The following is a 21518-nucleotide window of genomic DNA, read 5'->3' as shown; positions in this document are numbered from 1 at the left end:
GGAATGTCTGGCAGCTCTTGAGCTATGTTCCCTGGAGTTCAGGAGAATGAGTGTGCAGTTTTGGTCACCAAATTACAGGAAGGATATTAATAAGGTTGAAAGAGTGCAGAGAAGGTTTACAAGGATGTTGCCAGGACTTGACGAAGTGAGTTACAGAGAAAGGTTGAATACTCCCTGGAGCGTAGAAGAATGAGGGGAGATTTGATAGAGGTATATAAAATTATGATGGGTATAGATAGAGTGAATGCAAGCAGGCTTTTTCCACTGAGGCTAGGGGAGAAAAAACCAGAGGACATGGGTTAAGGGTGAAAGGGGAAAAGTTTAAAGGGAACATTGGGGGGGGGGCGCTTCTTCACACAAAGAGTGGTGGGAATGTGGAATGAGCCGCCAAATGAAGTGGTAAATGCAGGCTCACCTTTAACATTTAAGAAAAACTTGGACAGGTACATGGATGAGAGGTGTATGGAAGGATATGGTCCAGGTGCAGGTCAGTGGGACTAGGCAGAAAAATGGTTCGGCACAGCCAAGAAGGGCCTAAAGGCCTGTTTCTGTGCTGTAATGTTCTATGGTTTTAATGAGGGGTGATCTCATAGAAACACTCTGAATGTTAAACCACCTGAACAGATTAGATACGGCAAAGTTATTTCCCATGGTAGGGGAGTCTAGGCATGACTTCAAGATTAAAGGATGTCCATTTAGAACAGAGATGTAAAGAAATTACTTTAGTCAGATAGTGGTAAATCTGTGGAATTTGTTGCCATGAGCAGCTGTGGAGGCCAAGTTATTGCGTGCATTTAAGGTAGAGATAGATAGGTTCTTGATTAGCCAGGACATCAAAGGGTATGGGGAGAAAGCAGGGGAGTAGGGATGACTGGAAGAATCACGTCAGCCCATGGTTGAATGGTAGTGCAGACTTGATGGCCTACTTTTGCTCCTATATCTTATAGTCTAATACAGCAAATACCAACATTTTGTGTACCTGTAACATCACTTCCCAACATTGAGGCATTGATTTCAAAAGTCAGGAGGTTATGTTGCAACTTTATAGAACTCTGGTTAGGCCACATCTGGAGTTCTGCATGCAGTTCTGGTCTCCTTACTACAGGAGGCATGTTGAGGCTTTTGGAGAGGGTGCAGAAGAGCTTTACCAGGATTCTGCCTGGTTTAGATGGCATGTGCTCTCATGAGAGGCTGGACAAATTTGGGTTGTTTTCTCTGCAGATGTGACAGAGTTTTACAAGATTATTAAAGCATAGATAGAGTGGACTAAGAGTATTTGTTTCCTGGGGTTGAAATTTCTAATACCAGGGGGTGAGAAGGAATAGGTTAAAGGGGGGTCTGAGAGGTAAGTGTTTTTACTCAGAGAGTGGTAGATGCCTGGAGTGCACTGCCTGGTGTAGTGGTAGAGGCAAATACATTGGAGACTTTTAAGAAATGCTTGAATAAGCACATGGAGGATGGAAGCATATGGACATTGTGTAGATAGAAAGGATTAGTGCTTGGGTGCCTTTGATTTGGCGTAACATTGTGGACCGAATAGCATGTTCCTGCGCTGTACTGTTTTATGTTCTATGTTCTATGTTCTATCTTTTGTACTTAACAGCACAGCCAGTGAAGGCAAACATACCATATGTCTTTGTCACCACCCTGTCTGCCAGTGTTGCCACTTTCAGGAACTTAAGTGCACACACAGCTAAGTGTGTCTGTTCAACAGCACTCCTTAAAACTCATCCATTCACTGTGTCATCTGAGAGAGTGTCTGGGAGCAGCTGGCCCACTAACATCCTTCAGGGAAGGAGACCACTGTCCATATCCAGGCTGGCACTGCTGAAACTGGAGACTGTTAGTTAAGTGGTTAACTTTCACTGTCACAACAATTTCAAGACCAGATTGGGATAGGTAACAGATGCTGGCATTGACAAGGAAACCCACATTTTGTGCATAGCTTTATATAAAAGAAATAAAAGCAGAAGGGCTGTCTTCACAGCAAGGAAACCAAGCTCTATTTGCTTGATGCTAGAAGAGTGATCTGATAAAATGGAGTTGCTGCCCATCAGAGAGTGGTCAATTGTAATGGCTTCCCTTTCTTTTCCCTCACTGTTGCCCAGAGATACTTCCTTAACCCAGGATATGTGAAAGTTCAAAGTCAATTTACTATCAAAGTACATCAAACAGTATGTCACCATAAACCACCCCGAGATTCATTTTCTTGTAAGCATTCATAGTAGAATCAAGAAATGCAACAGAATTAATGAAAAACCACACACAAAGACTGATAAGCAACAAATGTGCAAAAGAAGACAAATAACAATTAATTAATAAGTTCATTAATACTGTGAACATGAGTGGAAAAGTCCTTGGAAGTGAGAACATAGGTTGTGGAATTTGATCAATGTTGCGGTAAGTGAAGTTATCCATGCTGGTTGAGGAGCCTGATGGTTGAAGGGTAATAGCTGATCCTGAATCTGGTGGTGTGGGATCTAAGGCTCTTGTACCTCTTTCCCAATGGCAGCAGAAAGTATCATGAACCCGAGTTTCTGATTTCGACCCTGATGTATTTCCTGTGTTTTATGTTCTGTTTAAGGATTTTCTGGACCTGCGCTTATTGCTGAGTGCTGGATTTGAATTCTGTGTGAACTATGTTCTGTGTGCTCAGTCCAAATAAGTGAGCTCTTAGTTTGATTATTCCCTGTATAAATCTTTGTTAATTTCTACTATAGAGTCCAGAGTTTATTCTGTGCCTGGATCCACTTATCTGAAGATTGTTACATTGAAAAGAGCATGGCCTGGATGGTGGAAGACAATAAAAGGGTATACAACAGCCTCCCCATTGCCAGCACCACCCCGATCTTTCTCACCACACCACTCTATCTCACCACTCCCACTCTATTTCACTACCTCACTCTATCTCCCCACCCCAATCTATCTCCCAAGTTCAAAGTTCAATGTTAATTTTTTCCATCCTTCTCTTGTCTGCTACAGATACTATCAAAGGTAGGGAGGGATGTGCCTGTTATGTATTGGGTTGAATCTACTGCTCTCTGCAGCTTCCTACATTCCTGTGAATTCAAATTACTGTACCAGGCCATGATGCAACAAGTCAGGTGACTTCCTACATTACACTTAGAGCAGTTTGTTAGTGTTCAGTGACAAGCTAAACTTCCTTAACTTTCCTGAGAAAGCAAAGACACTGGTGTGCCTACCTTGAGACTGCAACTATGTGCTATCTGCTCTTTTGTTGCTGAACCTACATTGATGAACATAGTTTTCCAATAGAGCCACAGAGAGATTTATCAATGAAGCAAACCCTTCAGGTAACTGAATGCATACTGACCATCAACCACCCCTTTCCACTAATCCTATATTAATCCTAGTTGCTATTCAGCCCACATCTCCCTCCTTCCTGTCCATAAATTCCATACTCTGCTACTTCTGTTGCAACACAATCCCCTCCTCACCCAACAACTGTGTTCACAGACCCAGACTGGTTCACTGTCAAATGACTCCATGATCCCAACCCACCCTTTATCTTTCAAAATTAACATAGACTTAACAGAGACAACTGGTATTAGTGCAGGGATTCAAATTCAGATTCAGATTTTAAAATATTTATCACATATACAGCGAAACAGTGAAAAACGAAAGAGCTGATTGTGGATTACAGGAGGAATGGAGACAGACCCGGCCCAATCAACATCAATGGATCTGTAGTTGAGAGGATGAGTATTTTAGAGTTCCTTGATATACACATCACTGAAGATCTCACCTGGACCATACAACTGGCTTTCTGGCAAAAAAAAAGCACCATAGCACCTCCTCCACCTCAGGCGACTGAAGAAGTTTAGCATGGGCCCCCAAATCCTCAAGACCTTCTACAGAGTCAGCATTGAGAGCATACTGACTGGCTGTATCACAACCTAGTATGGGAATTGCACCAACCTTGATTGCTAGGCACTGCAGAGGATGTGAACTTCCCTCCATTGAGAACATTTATAGCTGCAGGTGCAGAAAGAAGGCCTGGAAGATCATCAGGGACACCAGTCACCCCAACCATAAACTGTTTCAGCTGCTTCCGTCTGGCAAACAGTACCACAACATTAAAGTCAGGACCAACAGGCTACGGGACAGCTTCTTTCTACAAGCTATTAGATTTTAAAATTTACATGTCTGTACACCGTGACGGAGTCATAACACAAAGGTTTTTACTCCCTCACGTTGTAGGATGGATGTAAGATTTAAATAAATTCAAAATTCTAATTCTAATTCCAATGCATCGTTTGTGTTAATATCCAACACACTTAAGGATGAGCTGGGGACAGCCTGCAAGTTGGATGAGAGGATCAGCATGGAGAAGATGGGCTGAATGGGCTTGTTTCTGTGCTGTACAGTTCAATGGTTCTGTGACACCCTCCTTGTGCTTTGAGTTGTTAAAAACCCTTGCTGCCTCGGTACATTATTTTTTCTTTTTAATTTGTACTCAAAGTCTGCCCAAGTGTGGCTGACAGCAAATTTTGTTTGGTCACGCGTCTGTGCAGTGCCTTTGGATTTAACACATTAAAGGTGCTATATCAATACAACTTTGTTGCTGCTGCTTAAGAAGATTGCTCAGGATTGAAAGGACAGTGAATTCTAATGGGGAATTTTACACAGAGCCCAGCTGCACCAGATCTTTGAGTCAATATTTAGCAGGAGCAGATGGAGCAGAAAGCTGCACTCTACTGAGACTTTCAGAGATCAAATAAAGGGAGAAAGATAATCACAGTAAGTGTGACTCATCAAAATTGCCAAAGAGCTTATATTCCTTAAGGCAATGTATATTCATTGCAAATTCTAAACTTAAAAAATCCATTTACCCACTGTCACATATTTCACACCAGTTTCCTGGTCTATATTAGCCAACCCACTGACAATTTACATAGATTGATTTGTTCAGATATAGAGCCCAGGATTTGCATTTAACTAATTCCCTCTCAAGTTCAATTTGATCTTATTATGATCATTGCTCCCCAGAGCTTCTTTGCCAACATGTTAATTAACCCATCACCTTTCCAAATGCCGGGTTGAATATAACTGTGGTTTATATGGGTTATACTGAGACCCAGAATCTGTAAAAGGCTGGAAACTAATCATAGAAAATATGTGTCACATTTTCAGTTGTCCCAGACAGTTATTTATCCTTGATGTATCATAGGTGGTGATGAGTCAGGGTACCAGAGCAAAATAGGACACCTAGTCGAGAGAGGTGCTATAACAACAAACTCTTATTCAATGGCAGTAAAAATAAAGAATTGATTATTGACTTCAGGAGGGGGAAGAAAGGTGAGCATGTGGTAATCTATATTGGGCCCAGCACATAGTTGCAATCACAAGGAAGACATACCAGTGTCTTTGCTTCCTCAGGAGGATAACGAATTTCAGCTTGTCACTGAACACACAGACAAATTCTTCAGATGTACTGCAGGAAGTATCCTGGCCTTTTGCATAATGTACAGCAATTTGAATTTACAGGAATGTAAGAAGTGCAGAGAGTAAAGGACTCAACCCAATACATCACAAGCATATCCCTCCCCACCATTGGCTCAAGAAGACAATGTCCATCATCAAAGATCTCCACCCTCTGGGCTTTGCTATGGAGTCTATGTACTTGTGCATGTGACAAAAAAAACTTGATTTTGACTTTCACTTACTTTCACAATTTGTCCATAGCCTGCAGAGCTTTTGTCTCAGTGAGAGCCAATGAATGTTAAATACATGTTCCATAGTTTTTTATCTCTTTTCCTTCTGTGTCACTCATAACATTATACAAGTCATTCAAGTCTCTATTCTGCTTACTGTATCTATTCCAAACAAAACAACAGTGGCCTATCCAGTCTTTACAATGTTCCACTCCTGGCTGATCTATCTCACTCCCGTACACCTCCCTCCAAAACTCTGCATTATCTCATCCTTCCTGATGACAACAGTGAGAAGAGAACACGACTTGGGTGGTGGGAGGTCCCTGATGATGGATGCAACTTTCCTGCAACCTTGCTTCGTGTAGATTTGCTCAATGGTGGAGATGGCTTTACCTGTGATGGACTGGGCCTTATCCACCAATTTTGTTGGATCTTCATTCAAGGGCATTGGCGTTTCCATGCCAGGTTGTGATGCAGCCAGTCAATATACTCTCCACTACACAGCAATAGAAGTTAGTTAAAGTTTTAGATGTCATTCTGAATCTATGCAAACTCCTAAGGAAGTAAAGGCACTGCTGTGCTTTCTTTGTAATAGCATGTATGTGCTGGGCCGAGGACAGATCCCCCCCAAATAATAACAGAGGAATTTAAAGTTGCTGACCCTCTCCACCTCTGATCCTCTGATAAGGGCTGGCTCATGGATCTCCTGAAGTCAGGAAGATCAGCTCCTTGGTCTTGCTGACATTGAGTGAGAGGTTGTTGTGGCACCACTCAGCCAGATTTTCAATCTCCCTCCTTTATACTGATTCATCGCCACTTTGATTTGGCCTTCGACAGTGATCATAAGTGTAAAGTGAGTAGAGCAGGGGGATAAGCACACAGCCTTGTAGTGCACTTGTACTGATGGAGATCATGGAGGAGATATTGTTGCCAAACCAAATTGACTGGGATCTCAAGTGAGGAAATCGAAGATCCAATTGCATAAGGAGGTACTGAGGCCAAGATCTTGAAGCTTATTGATTAGTTTTTAAAGGGATGATGGCATTGAATGTTGCTTTAGTCAATAAAGAGCATCTGATATATGCAGCTTTGCTGTTCAGATGTTCCAGGGTTGAGTAAGGAGCCAATGAGATGGTATCTGCTGTGGACCTGTTGCTCCAGTAGACAAATTGAAGCAGATCCAAGTCACCTCTCAAGCAGGTGTTGATATGTTTCATCACCAACCTCTCAAAACACTTCATCATTGTGGATGTAAGTGCTACTGGATGTTAGCCATTGAGGCAAATTACTTCCTGCTTCTTAAGCACTGGTATAGTTGAAGGCTACTTGAAGCAGGTAGGTATTTCAGACTGCCAGAGCAAGAGGTTACAGATCTCAGTGAATACTCCAGCCAATTGATCAGCACAGGTCTAGGTACCCTGTCCTAGTCGGATTCTTTGCATGGATTCATATTCCTGAAGGCTGTTCACATGTTGGCTTCAGAGACTGTAATCACAGAATGATGGGGACTGTGGGAGTTTGTGATGTTTCCTCCATGTGTTGACTGTCAAAGTGAGCATAGGAGGCATTGGAAGCAAAGCTCTGCTGTTGCCTTTGTCACTTTATTTAACTTTATAGGAGGTGATAGTATTCAAGCTCTACCACAGCTGCCAAGCATCCTTCTTTGATTCAATATTAGTCCAGAATTGCTAATTACCTGTGGTTTGGCTTTCGGGAGATCATACATGGAGCTCTTGTAACATATTTATCATTACACAAAGTTAAACTCTCTATCTACTTCCTAATTTTAGTTTGTTTGGTCTTTCAAACACATCTTTTGCCTTTGCATTTTCAGAACTGGATCTGTGCTCAATTTCCCATTCCCCTGAAGCAACTTTGAACACTCCGCAACCACACCAGCAAGTCTGCTCTGTGAGGTGCAGCCTGCCTGGACTATATTCTGACAACCAATCAGAATTGCCCAGGAATCTAAAGCCCTCTCTCCTCTACCATCTCTCCAGCCACATAGTCATTCTCTATACTTGCAGGTGAATAACAGTGGGAATAATCCATCAAACTTGTCCTTTCTTAACCTGTGTTCTAACTCCTTAAAACTATCTGCTGGACCACATCTTAGTTTCTACTCATGTTGATCACACCAATATGGACCACGACCTCTGCCACTCACCCTCCCTCCTCACTGAATTACTTACCAAGCACAGGAAAGGAAACATTATGACTCTCATAATCACATCTGCTCCTGCTGGAACATGTGCCCATGCCTTAAGCTCAAAACACTCTACATCTATTGTTCTCCTGACCCACCTTCTCTCCTCCTGTACAGCTGATGGGGAGGGTGTGGTGGCCTTAGCTGTGCTCCCCAGGTGAATCCTCTCCTCTTTCAATGGTCAGAGCCAGTTACTAAGCAAGATGACCTCCTGTCTCCTGAACTTTGAGGTTTTTTCATTGCTTGCCTGGTTGTAACTCCATCCTTCACTGCCAGCATTTCTCTAGGTGACGACCTCCTGAAATGTGACCTTCACAAACCAAGAACTGGTGCTAACAGCTTCTCCACTGGATCATTGAAAGATGCAGAACTTTTCTTCATGAGCCATCTAAACAAGGAACAAAGCATTTCCTTTTGGAGAATGTAAGGAAAGTACCATTCATTAGCAATGCCATAAAGCTGGATACATTACCCTTAATCTATTAATTGCACAATCAATTGCAATTCATATTTAAGGACAAAGCTCTAAATCAATACAGCAGATATTAGCATGTCTTGAATTTGATGCCATGTTTATGATGAAGAAAGATGAACCATAATCATGGACTCAGAGTTATACAGCAGAGGGACAAGTACTTCGGTCTACCATGTACATGTCAGAATTGAGTACCAATAAAAACCTTTGTGCCATTACAATTCAAATGCTCATCTAGATCCCTCTTTAAAGCTGTGAAAGTCTCCGATTCAATCACCAACTCAGGCAATGCTTTCCAACAGGGACACGGCTTTCAACTGCATCACCTCTATTTCCCACAACTCTGCTCTCTCCTAGCCAGAGAAAACTTCCAGGTGAAAATTATTCTTCCTCAGATTCTCCCTACTAGTGTTATTCCTTAGCTGAGGTCTGTGTCCTTGAGCATCAGACACCTCCTCAACAGGGAAAGGATTCCAACTACCTATTCTGCTTCTTATAATTTGTAAACCTCTATCATGTCCACCCCCCAGCCCTCAGCATCCTCCACTCTGAGGGAAACAGTCCCAGCCTATAGTCCCTTCTCATAATCAGAATCAGGTTTAATATCACTGGCATTTGTTGTTATGCAGCAGTACATTGTAATACATAATAACTATAAATTACAATAAGTATATATTAAAAATTAAATTTAATAAGTAGTGCAGAAAGAAAAAAATACTGAGGTAGTGTTCATGAGTTCATTTTTCATTCAGGAATCTGAATATGGATGGAAGAAGCTGTTCTTCAAAACGTTGAGTGTGCGTCTTCAGGCTCATGGAAAAGTACAGCACAGAAACAGACCCTTCAATCCATCTTGTCCATGCCAAACCAATTAAACTGCCTACTCCCATAAACCTGCACTGGGATCATATCCCTCCATACCCCGACAATCCAAACTTCTCTTAAGCATTGAAATTGAGCTCTCACTGGCAGCTCATTGCACACTCTCACGACCCTCTAAGTGAAGAAGTTTCCTTCATGTTCCCCTTAAATATTTTTCTTTTCACCCTTAACCCATGACCTCTAGTTGCAGTCCCACCCAACCTCAGTGGAAAAAGCCAGCTTGCATTTCCCCAATCTATACTCCTCATAATTTTGTGTAACTCTATCAAATCTCCTCTCAATCTTCTGTGTCCCAAGGAATGAAGTGCTAACCTATTCAGTCTTTCCTTGTAGCTCAGATCCTCCAGAACTGCCAAATTTTCTCTGTACTCTTTCAACCTTATTTACATCTTTCCTGTAGGTAGGTGACCAAAACATCACACAATACTTTAAATTAGGCCTCACCAATGCCTTGTACAACTCAACATAACATCCCACCTCCTATACTCAATATTTTGATTCATGAGGGTCAATGTGCCAAAAGGCTTCTTTACAACCCTATCAACTGTGATGCCATTTTCAATGAATTTTGGACCTGTATTCCCAGATCCCTTTGTTTTACTGCACTCCTCAGTGCCCTACCATTCACTGTGTAAAACCTATCCTGGCTGGTCCTAACTGAAGTGCAACACCTCGCATTAAAATTGATCTACCATTTTTTCCAGCCCATTTCTCCAGCAGGTCCAGATCCCTCTGTAAGCCATGGTAGTCTTCCTCGCTATCCACTATACCCCCAAATCTCAACATATGCAAATTTGCTGATCCAGTTAACCACATTATCATCCAGGTAATTTAATACTGATAACCTCCTTGATGGTAGCAATGAGAAGAGAGCATGTCCTGGATGATGGGGGTCCTTAATGATGGATGCCTCCTTTGGAAGGTACCTTAAATGTTGAGGAGGCTAGTGTCCCATGATGGAGCTGGCTGAGTTTGCAACTTTCTGCAGCTTTTTCTGATCCTGTGCAGTGGCCCTGTCGTACCAGACAGTTGGAATGCTCTCCACGGTACATCTGTAAAAATTTACATGTGTCTTTGGTGACATACCAATTCTCCTCAAACCGAATATTTTATAAGGTTGACCCATAGCTACTTTAGTCGTACTATTGCTGTGGTGTGACTCAATGGCTCTCTGTGATGTCTCTTTTGTTGTACCTCTTTGTGGTACAACTCTGTACTTCTGAATAGCTCTCTGATACCTTTCCTGAACAGCAACCCTCACCTCAACAATCCCAACAGCAGCAATAAATAGAGCAAAGCTTGGATTAAACCTATTCAAAACAACAAACTCACACAAGGTCAAATAACAAGGCTCCCTGGGATTTTCTTAAGTTCAAAGTTTTAAGTACATTCATTATCAAAGTATGTATAAATTCTACAACCTTGAGATTTGTTTCCTTTTAGGAAGCCCCAAAAACAGAGGAGTGCCCCCAAAGAACGAATGACAATTAAATGTTAGAACTCCACAGCCCCCCCATCTGCCCCTCCCATGTATAAGCAGCAGTACAGCAATGATCCCCCTCCCCTCACCAGCAAAATGTATCAGCACCCACCACCAAGCACTCAAACGTGCAGCAAAGCAACAGCAAAGACACAGACCTGCAGTACCCCAAAGACTACTTGTTTACCCAGTATTCAATATACCACAGGCTCTCTCTCTCCTAATGAGAGAAAAAAGATGTCTCCATTTCACAGTGAGAGGGGAGACATAACAAACAACTTGCTGGTTTACAATGTTAAAAGTCCATTGCGTCGCTTTTTCTGAGCTCTGTGCCCAAAGATCTCAAGTCTCTGGGCACACAGACAGATATCTCCTGACTCCCAAGACACACCAATTTCCTGCCGGGACACCGATCTTTGATCCGCCCATCTCCAGAGCCACAAAATATGGTAATAAGGTTGAAAGAATACAGAAAAAATTTACAAGGATGTTGCTGAGTTGAGGACCCGAGTTATAGGGAAAGGTTGAATAGGCTAGAACTTTATTCCCTAGAATGTAAAAAATTGAGGGAAGATTTGATAGAAGTGTACAAAATTATGAGGGGTATAGATAGGGTAAATGCAAGCAGGTTTTTTCCATCGAGGTACAGTGAGACTGGAACTTGAGATCAGGGGTTAAGGGTGAAAGGTGAAATGCTTAGCCCACTGAGTCAGCTCCACTATAAGATCATGATTTATTTTTCCCTTGCAATCCATTCTCCTAAACTTCTTCCCATAACTTTTGACAATCTTAGTAATCAAGAACCTATCAAACTCCACTTCAAATGTACCCAATGACTTGGGTGCTACAGCCATCAATGGCAATGAATTCCATAGATTCTCCACCCTCTGCCTAAAAGGAAATCCTCATCTCTATACAATAGGAAATTCTCTTTATTCTGAGGCTGAGCCCTCTGGCCATAGGCTCTCACACAATTGGAAACATCATCTCCACTTCCAGTTCATCCAGGAACTTCAATGCAACTTCCTGATTCGCTCTTCCATCTCCATCAACTGCTCCTCTTCTCATGGTACTTTTGCATGCAACTGTGGTTCGTCCATCATAGTTGATGAAGACCTCAACACCATTAGTCACTTTGAGACTGGATGCGGTGTGTCCGAAGGTGACTGGTCAGGCCAATTCGGGCACGGAATGTCCTGGCACATGTTGGGCAGACATGTGTAGCCACTGCAGTTGTTGCACTGGTGGCTCTGGACTTGCGCAGCTCGCGCTTATGTTGTGTTTCAGCAATGCGCCTTGCTTTGTAAGCTTGACAGCCCTTGTGGATGAGGCCACGCCAGGTAGGGCAGCTTTGTGCCAGCATTTCCCAAGAGATTGCGTCTATGTCAAATGACTTCAGGGAGGCCTTTAGTGTGTCTTGGTAACGTTTCTTCTGCCCTCCATGCGAGTGTCTTCCAGCAGAGAGTTCCCCAAAAGGTAGCTGCTTGGGTATGCGCTCGTCCAGCATGCGGATGACATGACCTGCCCACCGGGTCTGTGCTCTCATCAGCAGTGTGTGGACTGATGGTTGACTTGCTCTAGAGAGAACTTCAGTGTCTGGTGCTTTGTCTTGCCATCTGATGACTAATAGTCTGCTTTCACAGGCATACAGGAGGGTAGTGAACACCACGGCTCTGTAGACCATCAGTTTTGTTGCTGGACTGATTCCTCGACGTTCCCATACAGTGGAGTGCAGTCTACTGAAAGCAGAACTTGCCTTTGTTATTCTGCAGTTAACTTCTGTATCAATAGTCACTGCTCGGGAGAGGGTGCTGCCAAGGTAAGTAAACTGATCCACTGCCTGTAGTTTCTGTCCTTTGACTGTGATTTTCGGTTCTGTGTACGGTGCATGAGGGGCAGGCTGGTGCATGACTTCGGTCTTTTTGATGTTGATGGTGAGTCCAAAGTTGTCACAAGCCGTGGAGAATTTGACCATATCGGCTTGCATCTCTGGCTCCAAGCCAGCATACAGGGCGCAGTCATCGGTAAAGAGGAAGTCTCTAGGACAGTCTCCTTCACTTTGGTGATAGCTTGAAGTCTCCTCAGGTTGAAGAGCTTCTGTACTTGAGGCTGATTCCAGCATCACTGTCCTGGAAGACAACATTCAGCATGGCAGAAAACATCATGCTGAACAGTGTGGGTGTGAGCGCACAGCCCTGTTTGACACCATTGGTGACTGGGAACACCTCAGAGGATTCTCCACTGTCCAGCACTCTGGCCATCATGCCATCATGGAACTGGCGTACCATCTGAATGAATTTGGCAGGGCAGCCGAACTTTGACATGATCCTCCACAGGCCTTGTCAGCAGACAGTGTCAAAGGCTTTTGTGAGGTCAACAAATATTGTGTAGAGTTCGCGATTCTGCTCCTGACACTTCTCCTGAAGTTGGCGTGCGGCAAAAATCATGTCAATAGTCCTACAACCTTTGTGAAAGCCATACTGTGACTCTGACAGCAGGCCCAGCTCCAGATGAGTGTCCAGATGATTTAGCTGGACTCTTGCAAGGGTTTTTCCTGCGATGGAGAGCAGTGAGATTCCTCGGTGGTTGTCGCATACTTGTCGATTGCCCTTCCTCTTGTAGAGGTGTACGATGGATGCATTTTTCAGTTCCTGAGGAATGGATCCTTGCTTCCAAAAAGACTGGAACAACTCGGTGAGCTTCTCTACAAGTACAGGACCACTGGCTTTGTAGATCTCTGTAGGTATGGCGTCTGCCCCTGGGGCTTTGCCACTGGATAGCTGGCTGACAGCTTCCGTGACTTCGGCTACCACCAGTGGGTCATCCATGGTGCTGTTGATGTCGACCTGGGGGATCCTGTCTATCGCCTCATTGTTAAAAGATGACGGTCGACTGAGGACGGCTTCAAAGTGTTCAGCCCATCTCTGCAGGATCTGAGCCTTCTCTGTAATGAGAGCTGTACCATCTGTACTCAGGAGGGGGGAACTCCTGAGAGACTGAGGTCCGTAGAAAGTGTTGAGGGCTTCACAGAATCGTTTCAAGTCGTTTCTGTCAGCGTATCCCTGTATTTCATCTGCCTCAGCGCTCAGCCAGGCATCTTGCGTTTTATGCAGTTTATTCTGGACTGTCCTGTGAGCGCTGGTAAAGGCATTTTTCTTGGCAGCTGATGATGGGTTGTTCTGATGGGCATGATGAAGGCAGTGCTTTTCAACAAGTAGAGCCAATATCTCCTCGTCATTCTCATCGAACCAGTCAAGCTGCTCGCGGGTAGAGAGCCCTAGCATCTTCAGTGCAGATAAAAGGACAGCATCCCTGAAGCGATCCTAGTCATCCACAGTGCTGCCTGCAAGGTGTAAGGTCTAACGGAGGGAGGACACCCGCCCTTTTACCTCATGCCTTCCCACCAGGTTTTATAGATGAAACACTATTCACTTGTCTCTCTTCCAACCTAGAATATTGCATTTGGTACTAAATGGCATTCTTCTGCTTCTATTCTTTATGTTCTTATGGTGTGCAATCCTCACGTGCCAGACGCATTAATCTATTTCACTGTCCATAGATGCTGCCTGACCAACTGAGTGTTACACTGTTATCTCAAGTTCAGCGAGTGTTTGCTTGCCAGGACAGTATAGCCTGATCCAGTTCACACAACTCATCTATTGAGATGTTTGAAGAAGTTTGACCTTCAACTACAGGGCTCTTGAACCAACCAGCATAATCACTAGAGCTTAGCTCTATGACCATTTCAACCAATTTGCACTAAAATGGACTTTGTGTAATTTTTGTTCTAACTGTGATTTTCTTTTATAAAAATACCGTGTAATTTATGTTTGATGAATGTTTCTGTGAATGCTGCTTATCTGATGCAAGTAAGATTTTTACTGCACCTGTGCATACAATTGAATATATGTGCATATGACATTAAACTCAAATTTGACTTTGACTCTTGAAAGAATGAAACTCGAAGAGCTTGATGACATAGGAAGTAAATGGAATTGATCTTCTGTCCTGATACCATACTTAAACCATGTTCTACCCAGGTTTCCATTTTCCTCATTTGGTCCATCAAAGGAATTTGATCTTCTGCTGATTTCCCATTGGAAATCATTAATCAGGGAAAAGAAGTCAACACCTCTTCCTGTCTTCTTGCATGGAATATTTAATGACATTGTCAGTGGCAAAGATCTTAACAGTAAAGTGCATAAATTAGAAATATTTATCACAGGGAAAGAATTATTCCTTTTCAGAGGTTTAAAGGTTCATTTCTAGTCACCTAACTTAGGAGTATTACAACAGGAATTCTGCAGATGCTGGAAATTCAAACAACACACATCAAAGTTGCTGGTGAACGCAGCAGGCCAGGCAGCATCTCTAGGAAGAGGTACATTAGGAGTATTACACTTTGATTGAGGAAATAACTGTACCCAGGGGAACAAGATTCATGAAGAAATGTGAAGTCCAGCTGCTGTAAACTCTCTTCTCCTCCCTTTTAATGATCAGCTGGTAACATACAGCAGTAATACGTAGGCATTGATCAGACAAAACAAGAAGACCTTGAGGCAGACTGGAACAGACAATGAGTCTGTAGAACTGAAGGCAACAGGAATAAATAAGAACTCATCACTGAGATAGAGACAAGTTGAACTGAGAGGGGGGTTTCTGATTCAGCGGAGAAGCCATGGGTCACAGTTGTGATATATAGGGGAGGCTCAAGGGGAATAGACTGACTGGAAAAACTGAAACCAAGAAAACAATGGTTCAGTAATCAGGAGTGTATGAATTCTGGCAATGCTGTGTCAAAATCCTGGAACTCCCTCCCTCACAGCACTATGGGGAATCCTTACACCTCAAAGACTGCAGTCATGAGGGACAGGCATTAAATTCCAATTCAACCTACAAAGCTACATACCTTGAATAAAAATATATGATGTAGTCTTCCCCACCTATATCCAGTTTGTGTTAATGTGACCGTGATCAAAAAAAGCTACAACTACCCTAAATGGCATAGTTTGAATTATTGGAGCAAAGATATTGTCCACCATTCTAGCAATTAGCATTTCTATTGCACTCCTACTACCTGTCAACTTTTGTGTAAGTGAATCATAGAAGGGTCAAAAAGGCCATTCAACCCAACTTGGTTCTCATCCTTTCAATGAAGACTTCCTCAAGTTTATCACACCACCATAACGGCTATTAGTTATAGCACCTCTCTGCACCATAGTCCTTCTCCTATGAGTAAAATAGTCCATAGGGCACGGTCTAACAATACTATTGAACAATTGATCTCTTACGTCCTCTGGTGATTTAAAGAGCCCTGACTATTGAGGGATAAAAGTGTATGAGTGATGACCTGTACTTCTGAAACTGCTATTTGGAAGCAGAGTTCAATGCATAAACATTACCATATCTCTTGTTTAGCACATAAAATTGAGGTGCAGTTTGCATCCTCAAACCTTTTGCCCTCTTCTAGCTCATTAGCCCTATTCTTCTGTGACTCTAAACTGTCAGCCCTTCTCCACAAGAATTCTGTACATCCTTGCAGCCAATTTCCAACTTCCTCCAGCACAAGAAAAGACCCAGTTTCCTGCCCTTGGCACACAGGCTGGTGAGAAAATACTTGGTTAAAAACTAATTAGGTGGCACAGTATTATAGCAGCTAGGGTGACACTTCCAGCGCCAGTGAACCGAGTTCAATTCCACCGCTGTCTGTAAGGAGCTTTTATGTTCTCCCCATGACTGCACGTGTTTCCTCTGCATGTTCCAATTTCCTCTCACAGTCTGAAGATATAAGGGTTAGTAGGTTATTTGGTCATGTGTGTAACTGGGTGGCGCAAGCTTGCTGGGCTGAAAAAGTCTGTTACCATGCTGTATCTGATCATAGCTCCTAATACCAGTAAAACTGCATTTTATTGTCTAATCGGAAAGAAAAATATCATGCAAGGGAAGAGTTGACACTGGTGTTATTCATTGGATCAGCTAACATTTCTGCCCACACTGCTCTGCAGGACCATCGGCAGACAAGATTTAACACCAAGGAGATAATATTATAAGTTTTTAAATACTGAGAGAAAGAGAGAGCAAGAGAGTGAGAGAGGGGCAGGGGAGGGTTGCAAGTGAGAGAAACAAGACCTTTGTCCTAACAAGATCATACCAACCATCAACTATCCATTTAGACTAATTCCAAAGTTTTATTCTACCCACATTCTCATCTTCCCCCAGAATCTACCACTTACCTACACAGTAAGGGGAAATTACAGTTGTCAATTAACGTACCAACCCACATATCTTTGTGTTAGAGAATGAGAACACCCATGGGAAACCTACACAGTTACAGAGAGAATGTGAAGCCTCCAATGTGCACACAGAGTAGCAGAGTTTGGGTTTGATTCTGGGTTGGTGGAGTTGTGAGGCAGTGGCTCTACCAGCTGAACCATTGTGCTTCCCAAGGAGGCGTCAAAGAGTAGGATTAAGTTTTTGATATTTCAAACAAGGAATTTAAAGCTTGAGTCTTGGGCAGCTGAAGTCACAAACATGAACAGTGGAAGTGAGGAAAATGAGAATAGTTTGAATGAACAGAGCACAGATTTCATTAGCCAATATGGTGGAATTTTGGAAGTGACGGGTTACCCTGAGGGACTAGTCAGTGGACTGATTTCAATGTCCAGGAGGTTAGTAAGAAGGAGGAGACCTTCACAATGTGGGGGTTAATATCCTCTTGTGTAGGAGAAAGCTCTCCTCAGTGTGTTGGAAGGTTCTTTATGTGATAGGCAATTCAATATCAGACAATCAATGAAGGGTCTCAGCACAAAATGCTGACTGCTTATTTCCTTCCGTAGATGCTGCCTGACCTGCTGAGTTTCTCCAGCACTTTGTGAGTGTTGCTCCAGATTTCCTTCATCTGCAGATTCCATTGATGACCTTTCCTCTTGCTGATCAGTTCTTAATCCTCTAGCCTGGCAGTTTGTTTAAAGTGCCTTTCCAAACTCAACAGAAAATTTCCATTCTTTTTCCTATAGGAAGCAGAAAGATGAGCACATTCATCCCCTCGTCTCCTGTGCTGACTTTTATCTCAGCACTACTGAGCTCTTATCGTTTGTTTCCCTAAGTAGTGAAAACCTCTGGACCTTTGACCACTATAGTGTGGCACTCCCTTTAATTGTCCCTTCCCTTTCAACTTGACAGCCACTGATCTCCTAATTCCCCACACTTAACCTGAACATATCTGTGCTTACACCCACTATTTAGAGGCATAGAGCACTGCAAGACAGAAACAAGCCATGCCAACCTGGTCTTCTGCTTCATCCTATCTTAACTGCACCCATCTATGTATATATCCAAACTTCTAAAATGTTAGAGTTGAACCTGCATCTATCACTTCCACTGGCAACTCATTCTACACTTGCACCGTGCTGTGAGTGAAGAGGTGAACAAAGCCAATCAGAAATGAGAGAATCTGCAGATCCAAGCAACACACACAAAATGCTGGAGGAACTCAGCAGGCCAGGCAACATTGATGGAAAGAGTACAGTTGCTGTTTCAGGTCGAAACCCTTCATCAGGACAATCAGATGCTAGTTGGCCCAACCAGCTTAAAACTAGAGATAGCAACAATTTATGGTGCAAATAATTCTGTCTCTATTTGTAATGTAACCATTGACCTTACCTGCTTCTACTCTATTCTCCCAGAGGACCCTGGGTACAGAGTGTTAAGAGGGTTTTCAGATTAACTACGCTATAAAAACCCTAAGTAACTCTATAAACCTCTTAAAGTAATCTCTTCAAATGTATGCTACTCTGCATTTCTGCACAGATCTGTCTTCAGAAAAATGTTGCTGCTGTTTTTGCAGGCATATACATTTCTTATTGTAATTTATAGTTTTATTATACTCTGCCACAAAACAACAAATTTCACAGCATACGCCAACAATATTAAACCTGATTTGGATTCTGATCCCAATGTGCAGAAACTGCATGATGCACTATGCTGTTCCTCTGTTTGCCTATCCAATTGATCACCACACAACCCTGCCTGTTATGTAATTGCTAATGAACATTTTTCTTTTGTTTCTGTGCTGGTCCCATGTCATCAGTAGCATTGGTACTCTCTGCTTCTCTGTGCTGGTTCCATCTGCCTGCTTGCACAGTGAAAGTGTGTGCCTGTTAACACAGAGTGTGGCCTTTGTACGTGTAGGGGATGCTAAATATCCTCCTCAGTGGCAACGTGCCTGCTTATGCATTCTGAGGAGACAGTGCTCAGCTGCAAGAATGAATCCTAATACAGTTCAGTGATCTCGGCTCTGTAAATGGTTGCAGGGATCCAACACGTTCTAATAAGCTGCAGCACCAGCTTCTCACCTCACCTGCTTTTGCCTGAATTTGAAATAAAACATCATTAAATTCCTGCTCACCCTCTGCTCTGTATAAACCATTCATCAAGTCAGGCTACAGTTAAAATGATTTACATTGCAGCAGAAGGATGATTCTCCATAACGTGTTGTACAGTCTGGTTCTTCACATTTACCAAACCACACTTAGTGCAGTAAAATTTCCACAGAAGTGTAATCAAGCACGCACAGTGGTTGATGTTGAGTCACATGAAGAGAGATGACAAGCATTTTGATTAAAGTAGAGCAGGGAAGGAAGAGGAGAGGTACAGGGAAGGCCAGGGTTGGAGGAGTCATACTTGGAGATACTATCTCATCAAACCTGACACATCTAAACAGCTGGAGCCTGAACCTTCATAATGCCAGTAAACAGAAGAACAGCTGAGCCTCCATCCATAGTCTTGACAGAATTTAGAAAGTTTGTCTTGAACTGTAGTCCAGCTCTCAACTCTTGGTTGAGAATTGACAATCAGATGTCTTACACAGTCTCCAGACTGTCAGAGTGAAACCTTGTACAGAACCTTTAAACAACTAATAAAACGAAGAGCAAAGGGAAGTGGCACATAAATTCAGGAGGCTTCTGAAAATGGGATGGAGACATTTGAATGACATTCTAAATGATGTGGCATTATATGCTGAAGGAATAGCCATCGGTTTTGGGTGAAATGTACAGGTCAATTGTCAAGGACTCTTGCAAAATTCTATGGATGCATTGTGAAAAGCATTCTGACTGGCTGCATCACAGTCTGGTATGAACAGGATCACAAATGGCTGCACATGGACTAAGCCAGCCCCATCACAGGCACAATTCTACCCACCATCAGGGATACCTCAAGAGTCAGTGCCTCAGGAAAGTATCATCTATCATTATGGGCTCTTGCCATATCGGACATGCCCTCTCTCATGCCCATTGTTGAGGAGCCTGAATACTCATACTCAGTGATTTAGAAACAGCTTCTTCCCCTCTACCATTGGATTTTTGAACAGTCCGTGAACCGGTGAACACTACCTTATTATTCCTTCTCTTGGACTGTCATGGTCTGGTCCGTGAACTCCGCATTCCAGTTCACGGTCCGGTCCGTGGACTCAGGACTCCGGGTCTTCCAGCTGTCCCTTGTTTGAGATAATCACAGGCACCTGATTCCCATCTTTGGGCTTGCAATATAAGTAGCCTTGGGATTGAATGTGAGCTGTGGGTTCAGAACATAGAACACAGCGCCGCGCCGCACCTTTGGCCCACAATGTTGTGCTGACCCTCAAACCCTGCCTCCCATATAACCCCCCCCCACCTGAAATTCCTCCATATACGTGTCTAGTAGTCTCTTAAACTTCACTAGTGCATCTGCCTCCACCACCGACTCAGGCAGTGCATTCCACGCACCAACCACTGAGTAAAAAACCTTCCTCTATCCCCCTTGAACTTCCCACCCCTTACCTTAAAGCCATGCCCTCTTGTATTGAGCAGTGGTGCCCTGGGGAAGAGGCGCTGGCTATCCACTCTATCTATTCCTCTTATTATCTCGTACACCTCTATCATGTCTCCTCTAATCCTCCTTCTCTCCAAAGAGTAAAGCCCTAGCTTCCTTAATCTCTGATCATAATGCATACTCACTAAACCAGGCAGCATCCTGGTAAATCTCCTCTGTACCCTTTCCAATGCTTCCACATCCTTCCTATAGTGAGGCGACCAGAACTGGACACAGTACTCCAAGTGTGGCCTAACCAGAATTTTATAGAGCTGCATCATTACATCACGACTCAAACTATCCCTCGACTTATGAAAGCTAACACCCCATAAGCTTTCTTAACTACCCTATCTACCTGTGAGGCAACTTTCAGGGATCTGTGGACATGTACCCTCAGATTCCTCTGCTCTTCCACACTACCAAGTATCCTGCCATTTACTTTGTACTCTGCCTTGGAGTTTGTCCTTCTAAAGTGTACCACCTCACACTTCTCCGGGTTGAACTCCACCTGCCACTTCTCAGCCCACTTCTGCAACCTATCAATGTCTCTTTGCAATCTTCGACAATCCTCTACACTATCTACAACACCACCAATCTTGTGTCATCTGCAAACTTGCCAACCCACCCCTCTACCCCCACATCCGGGTCGTTAATAAAAATCACGAAAAGTAGAGGTCCCAGAACAGATCCTTGTGGGACACCACTAGTCACAATCCTCCAATCTGAATGTACTCCCTCCACCATGACCTTCAACAGGCAAGCCAATTCTGAATCCACCCGGCCAAACTTCCTTGGATCCCATGACTTCTGACTTTCTGAATAAGCCTACCATGTGGAACCTTGTCAAATACCTTACTAAAATCCGTGTAGATCACATCCACTGCACTACTCTCATCTATATGCCTGGTCACCTCCTCAAAGAACTCTATCAGGCTTGTTAGACACGATCTG

Source organism: Mobula birostris, chromosome 24, assembly GCF_030028105.1.
Source record: "Mobula birostris isolate sMobBir1 chromosome 24, sMobBir1.hap1, whole genome shotgun sequence".
NCBI classification, from domain to species: Eukaryota; Metazoa; Chordata; class Chondrichthyes; order Myliobatiformes; family Myliobatidae; genus Mobula; species Mobula birostris.
The sequence above is the reverse complement of the archived record's forward strand: the minus strand, read 5'-3'. Positions refer to the sequence as shown.